This window comes from Lepisma saccharinum, chromosome 9 (assembly GCF_977018435.1).
Source record: "Lepisma saccharinum chromosome 9, izLepSacc3.1, whole genome shotgun sequence".
NCBI classification, from domain to species: domain Eukaryota; kingdom Metazoa; phylum Arthropoda; class Insecta; order Zygentoma; family Lepismatidae; genus Lepisma; species Lepisma saccharinum.
The window spans coordinates 58,479,444-58,484,443 of record NC_139237.1 but is presented as its reverse complement, the minus strand read 5'-3'; the positions used below and the strand labels follow the sequence as shown (position 1 = coordinate 58,484,443).

Below are 5,000 nucleotides of genomic sequence, written 5' to 3'. Positions count from 1 at the left end.
GCAGATAGGAAGGAACTCTTCAGAATTTTTGAGAGCCAACTATCAGCATTACAAAATGTTGCTCAAGTGCAGCTTCGCACGGCTCGATGAAAATTTTCTAGTGTCAGTTCTTGGAGATGAAGAATATAATAAATATTTTGACCCCGACGTGATTTGAATACGCAACCTTCTTATCTGTAGTCAGACTCGCTACCGTTGCACCAGGAGGTCGTTCCTGCAGATAGGAAGGAACTCTTCAGGATTTTTGAGAGCCAACTATCAGAATTACAAAATGTTGCTCAAGTGCAGCTTCGCACGGCACGATGAAAATTTTCCAATGTGAGTTCTTGGAAATGAAGAATATAATAAATATTTTGACCCCGACGTTATTTGAACACGCATTCTTCTTATCTGTAGTCAGACTCGCTACCGCTGCACCACGAGGTCGTTCCTGCAGATAGGAAAAAACTCTTCAGAATTTTTGAGAGCCAACTATCAGCATTACAAAATGTTGCTCAAGTGCAGCTTCGCACGGCTCGATGAAAATTTTCTAGTGTCAGTTCTTGCAGATGAAGAATATTCTAAATATTTTGACCCCTACGTGATTTGAACACGCAACCTTCTTATCTGGAGTCAGACTCGCTACCGTTGCACCACGAGGTCGTTCCTGCAGATAGGAAGGAACTCTTCAGAATTTTTGAGAGCCAACTATCAGAATGACAAAATGTTGCTCAAGTGCAGCTTCGCACGGCTCGATGAAAATTTTCCAATGTGAGTTCTTGGAAATGAAGAATATAATAAATATTTTGACCCCGACGTGATTTGAACACGCAACCTTCTGATCTGGAGTCAGACACGCCACCGTTGCGCCACGAGGTCGTTCCTGCAGATAGGAAGGAACTCTTCAGAATTTTTGAGAGCCAACTATCAGAATTACAAAATGTTGTTCAATTGCAGCTTCGCACGGCTCGATGAAAATTTTCCAATGCCAGTTCTTGGAAATGAAGAATATAATTAACATTTTGACCCTGACGTGATTTGAACACTCAACCTTCTGATCTGGAGTCAGACGCGCTACCGTTGCGCCACGAGGTGGTTCCTGCAGATAGGAAGGAACTCTTCAGAATATTTGAGATCGAACTATCAGAATTACAAAATGTTGCTCAAGTGCAGCTTCGCACGGCTCGATGAAAATTTTCCAATGTGAGTTCTTGGAAATGAAGAATATAATAAATATTTTGACCCCGACGTGATTTGAACACGCAACCTTCTGATCTGGAGTCAGACGCGCTACCGTTGCCCCACGAGGTCGTTCCTGCAGATAGGAAGGAACTCTTCAGAATTTTTGAGATCGAACTATCAGAATTACAAAAGGTGGATCAATTGCAGTTTCGCACGGCTCGATGAAAATTCTCCAATGCCAGTTCTTGGAAATGAAGAATATAATTAATATTTTGACCCTGACGTGATTTGAACACTCAACCTTCTGATCTGGAGTCAGACGCGCTACCGTTGCGCCACGAGGTCGTTCCTGCAGTTAGGAAAGAACTCTTCAGAATATGTGAGATCGAACTATCAGATTTACAAAAGGTTGCTCAAGTGCAGCTTCGCACGGCTCGAGAAAATTTTCCAGTGTCAGTTCTTGGAGATGAAGAATATAATAAATTCTTGACCCCGTAGTGATTTGAACACGCAACCTTCTGATCTGGAGTCAGACGCGCTACCGGCGCCACGAGGTCGTTCCTGCAGATAGGAAGGAACTCTTCAGAATTTTTGAGAGCCAACTATCAGCATTACAAAAAATGTTGCTCAAGTGAAGCTTCGCACGGCTCGATGAAAATTTTCTAGTGTCAGTTCTTGGAGATGAAGAATATAATAAATATTTTGACCCCGACGTGATTTGAACACGCAACCTTCATATCTGTAGTCAGACTCGCTACCGCTGCACCACGAGGTCGTTCCTGCAGATAGGAAGGAACTCTTCAGAATTTTTGAGAGCCAACTATCAGAATTACTAAATGTTGCTCAAGTGCAGCTTCGCATGGCACGATGAAAATTTTCCAAGTGCAGCTTCGCATGACTCAATGAAAATTTTCCAATGTGAGTTCTTGGAAATGAAGAATATAATAAATATTTTGACCCCGACTTGATTTGAACACGCAACCTTCTAATCTGGAGTCAGACGCGCTACCGTTGCGCCACGAGGTGGTTCCTGCAGATAGGAAGGAACTCTTCAGAATTTTTGAGAGCCAACTATCAGAATTACAAAATGTTGCTCAAGTGCAGCTTCGCACGGCTCGATGAAAATTTTCCAATGTGAGTTCTTGGAAATGAAGAATATAATAAATATTTTGACCCCGAAGTGATTTAAACACGCAACCTTCTGATCTGGAGTCAGACGCGCTACCATTGCGCCACGAGGTCGTTCCAGCCCATTACAAAGTTACTCTTCAGAAATTTCAGGAGCAACTCTCAAAATTACAAAAGGTTGCTCAAATGCAGCTTCGCAGGGCTCGATAAAAATTTTCCAGTGTCAGTTCTTGCAGATGAAGAATATAATAAACATTTTGACCCCGACGTGATTTGAACACGCAACCTTCTGATCTGGAGTCAGACGCGCTACCGTTGCGCCACGAGGTCGTTCCTGCAGATAGGAAGGAACTCTTCAGAATTTTTTAGAGACAACTATCAGAATTACAAAACGTTGCTCAATTCAGCTTCGCACGGCTCGATGAAAATTTTCCAGTGTCAGTTCTTGGAGATGAAGAATATAATAAATATTTTAACCCCGACGTGATTTGAACACGCAACCTTCTGATCTGGAGTCAGACGCGCTACCGTTGCGCCACGAGGTCGTTCCTGCAGATAGGAAGGAACTCTTCAGAATTTTTTAGAGACAACAATCAGAATTACAAAAGTTGCTCAATTCAGCTTCGCACGGCTCGATGAAAATTTTCCAGTGTCAGTTCTTGGAGATGAAGAATATAATTTAATATTTTAACCCCAACGTGATTTGAACACGCAACCTTCTGATCTGGAGTCAGACGCGCTACCGTTGTGCCACGAGGTCGTTCCTGCCGATAGGAAGTAACTCTTCAGAATTTTTGAGAGCCAACTATCAGAATTACAAGATGTTGCTCAAGTGCAGCTTCGCACGGCTCGATGAAAATTTTCAAGTGTCAGTTCTTGGAGATGAAGAATATAATAAATTTTTTGACCCCGACGTGATTTAAACACGCAACCTTCTGATCTGGAGTCAGACGCGCTACCGTTGCGCCACGAGGTCGTTCCTGCAAATAGGCAGGAACTCTTCAGAATTTTTGAGATCGAACTATCAGAATTACAAAGGGTGGCTCAATTGCAGCTTCGCATGGCTCCATGAAAATTTTCCAGTGTCAGTTCTTGGAGATGAAGAATATAATAAATTTTTGACCCCGTCGTGAATTGAACACGCAACTTTCTGATCTGGAGTCAGACGCGCTACCGTTGCGCCACGAGGTCGTTCCTGCAAATAGGAAGGAACTCTTCAGAATTTTTGAGAGCCACCTATCAGCATTACAAAATGTTGCTCAAGTGCAGCTTCGCACGGCTGGATGAAAATTTTCTAGTGTCAGTTCTTGGAGATGAAGAATATAATAAATATTTTGACCCCGACGTGATTTGAATACGCAACCTTCTTATCTGTAGTCAGACTCGCTACCGTTGCACCAGGAGGTCGTTCCTGCAGATAGGAAGGAACTCTTCAGGATTTTTGAGAGCCAACTATCAGAATTACAAAATGTTGCTCAAGTGCAGCTTCGCACGGCACGATGGAAATTTTCCAATGTGAGTTCTTGGAAATGAAGAATATAATAAATATTTTGACCCCGACGTTATTTGAACACGCATTCTTCTTATCTGTAGTCAGACTCGCTACCGCTGCACCACGAGGTCGTTCCTGCAGATAGGAAAAAACTCTTCAGAATTTTTGAGAGCCAACTATCAGCATTACAAAATGTTGCTCAAGTGCAGCTTCGCACGGCTCGATGAAAATTTTCTAGTGTCAGTTCTTGGACATGAAGAATATTCTAAATATTTTGACCCCTACGTGATTTGAACACGCAACCTTCTTATCTGGAGTCAGACTCGCTACCGTTGCACCACGAGGTGGTTCCTGCAGATAGGAAGGAACTCTTCAGAATATTTGAGATCGAACTATCAGAATTACAAAATGTTGCTCAAGTGCAGCTTCGCACGGCTCGATGAAAATTTTCCAATGTGAGTTCTTGGAAATGAAGAATATAATAAATATTTTGACCCCGACGTGATTTGAACACGCAACCTTCTGATCTGGAGTCAGACGCGCTACCGTTGCCCCACGAGGTCGTTCCTGCAGATAGGAAGGAACTCTTCAGAATTTTTGAGATCGAACTATCAGAATTACAAAAGGTGGATCAATTGCAGTTTCGCACGGCTCGATGAAAATTCTCCAATGCCAGTTCTTGGAAATGAAGAATATAATTAATATTTTGACCCTGACGTGATTTGAACACTCAACCTTCTGATCTGGAGTCAGACGCGCTACCGTTGCGCCACGAGGTCGTTCCTGCAGATAGGAAGGATCTCTTCAGAATATTTGAGATCGAACTATCAGAATTACAAAAGGTGGCTCAATTGCAGCTTCGCATGGCTCCATGAAAATTTTCCAGTGTCAGTTCTTGAAGATGAAAAATATAATAAATTTTTGACCCCGTCGTGATTTGAACACGCAACCTTCTGATCTGGAGTCAGACGCGCTACCGTTGCTCCACGAGGTCGTTCCTGCAGATAGGAAGGAACTCTTCAGAATTTTTGAGAGCCAACTATCAGCATTACAAAAAATGTTGCTCAAGTGAAGCTTCGCACGGCTCGATGAAAATTTTCTAGTGTCAGTTCTTGGAGATGAAGAATATAATAAATATTTTGACCCCGACGTGATTTGAACACGCAACCTTCATATCTGTAGTCAGACTCGCTACCGCTGCACCACGAGGTCGTTCCTG

General features: G+C 42.7%; 1 protein-coding gene and 12 non-coding genes across 13 annotated transcripts in view; 1 reads left to right on the top strand and 12 right to left on the bottom strand.

Moving 5' to 3' along the window:
• The window catches only part of LOC145992683 (uncharacterized), a 245,492-nt gene that overhangs the window by 155,646 nt on the left and 84,846 nt on the right, over window positions 1-5,000 (top strand). The window lies entirely within an intron of this gene.
• On the bottom strand, window positions 787-858 carry TRNAW-CCA (transfer RNA tryptophan (anticodon CCA)). The gene has a single exon. It is a non-coding gene; the product is annotated as a tRNA-Trp (tRNA).
• On the bottom strand, window positions 1,219-1,290 carry TRNAW-CCA (transfer RNA tryptophan (anticodon CCA)). Its single transcript has one exon. It is a non-coding gene; the product is annotated as a tRNA-Trp (tRNA).
• On the bottom strand, window positions 1,435-1,506 carry TRNAW-CCA (transfer RNA tryptophan (anticodon CCA)). Its single transcript has one exon. It is a non-coding gene; the product is annotated as a tRNA-Trp (tRNA).
• TRNAW-CCA (transfer RNA tryptophan (anticodon CCA)) lies at window positions 2,332-2,403 on the bottom strand. The gene has a single exon. It is a non-coding gene; the product is annotated as a tRNA-Trp (tRNA).
• Window positions 2,548-2,619, bottom strand: TRNAW-CCA (transfer RNA tryptophan (anticodon CCA)). Its single transcript has one exon. It is a non-coding gene; the product is annotated as a tRNA-Trp (tRNA).
• TRNAW-CCA (transfer RNA tryptophan (anticodon CCA)) lies at window positions 2,763-2,834 on the bottom strand. The gene has a single exon. It is a non-coding gene; the product is annotated as a tRNA-Trp (tRNA).
• TRNAW-CCA (transfer RNA tryptophan (anticodon CCA)) lies at window positions 2,978-3,049 on the bottom strand. The gene has a single exon. It is a non-coding gene; the product is annotated as a tRNA-Trp (tRNA).
• Window positions 3,194-3,265, bottom strand: TRNAW-CCA (transfer RNA tryptophan (anticodon CCA)). Its single transcript has one exon. It is a non-coding gene; the product is annotated as a tRNA-Trp (tRNA).
• On the bottom strand, window positions 3,409-3,480 carry TRNAW-CCA (transfer RNA tryptophan (anticodon CCA)). Its single transcript has one exon. It is a non-coding gene; the product is annotated as a tRNA-Trp (tRNA).
• Window positions 4,273-4,344, bottom strand: TRNAW-CCA (transfer RNA tryptophan (anticodon CCA)). Its single transcript has one exon. It is a non-coding gene; the product is annotated as a tRNA-Trp (tRNA).
• On the bottom strand, window positions 4,489-4,560 carry TRNAW-CCA (transfer RNA tryptophan (anticodon CCA)). The gene has a single exon. It is a non-coding gene; the product is annotated as a tRNA-Trp (tRNA).
• Window positions 4,704-4,775, bottom strand: TRNAW-CCA (transfer RNA tryptophan (anticodon CCA)). The gene has a single exon. It is a non-coding gene; the product is annotated as a tRNA-Trp (tRNA).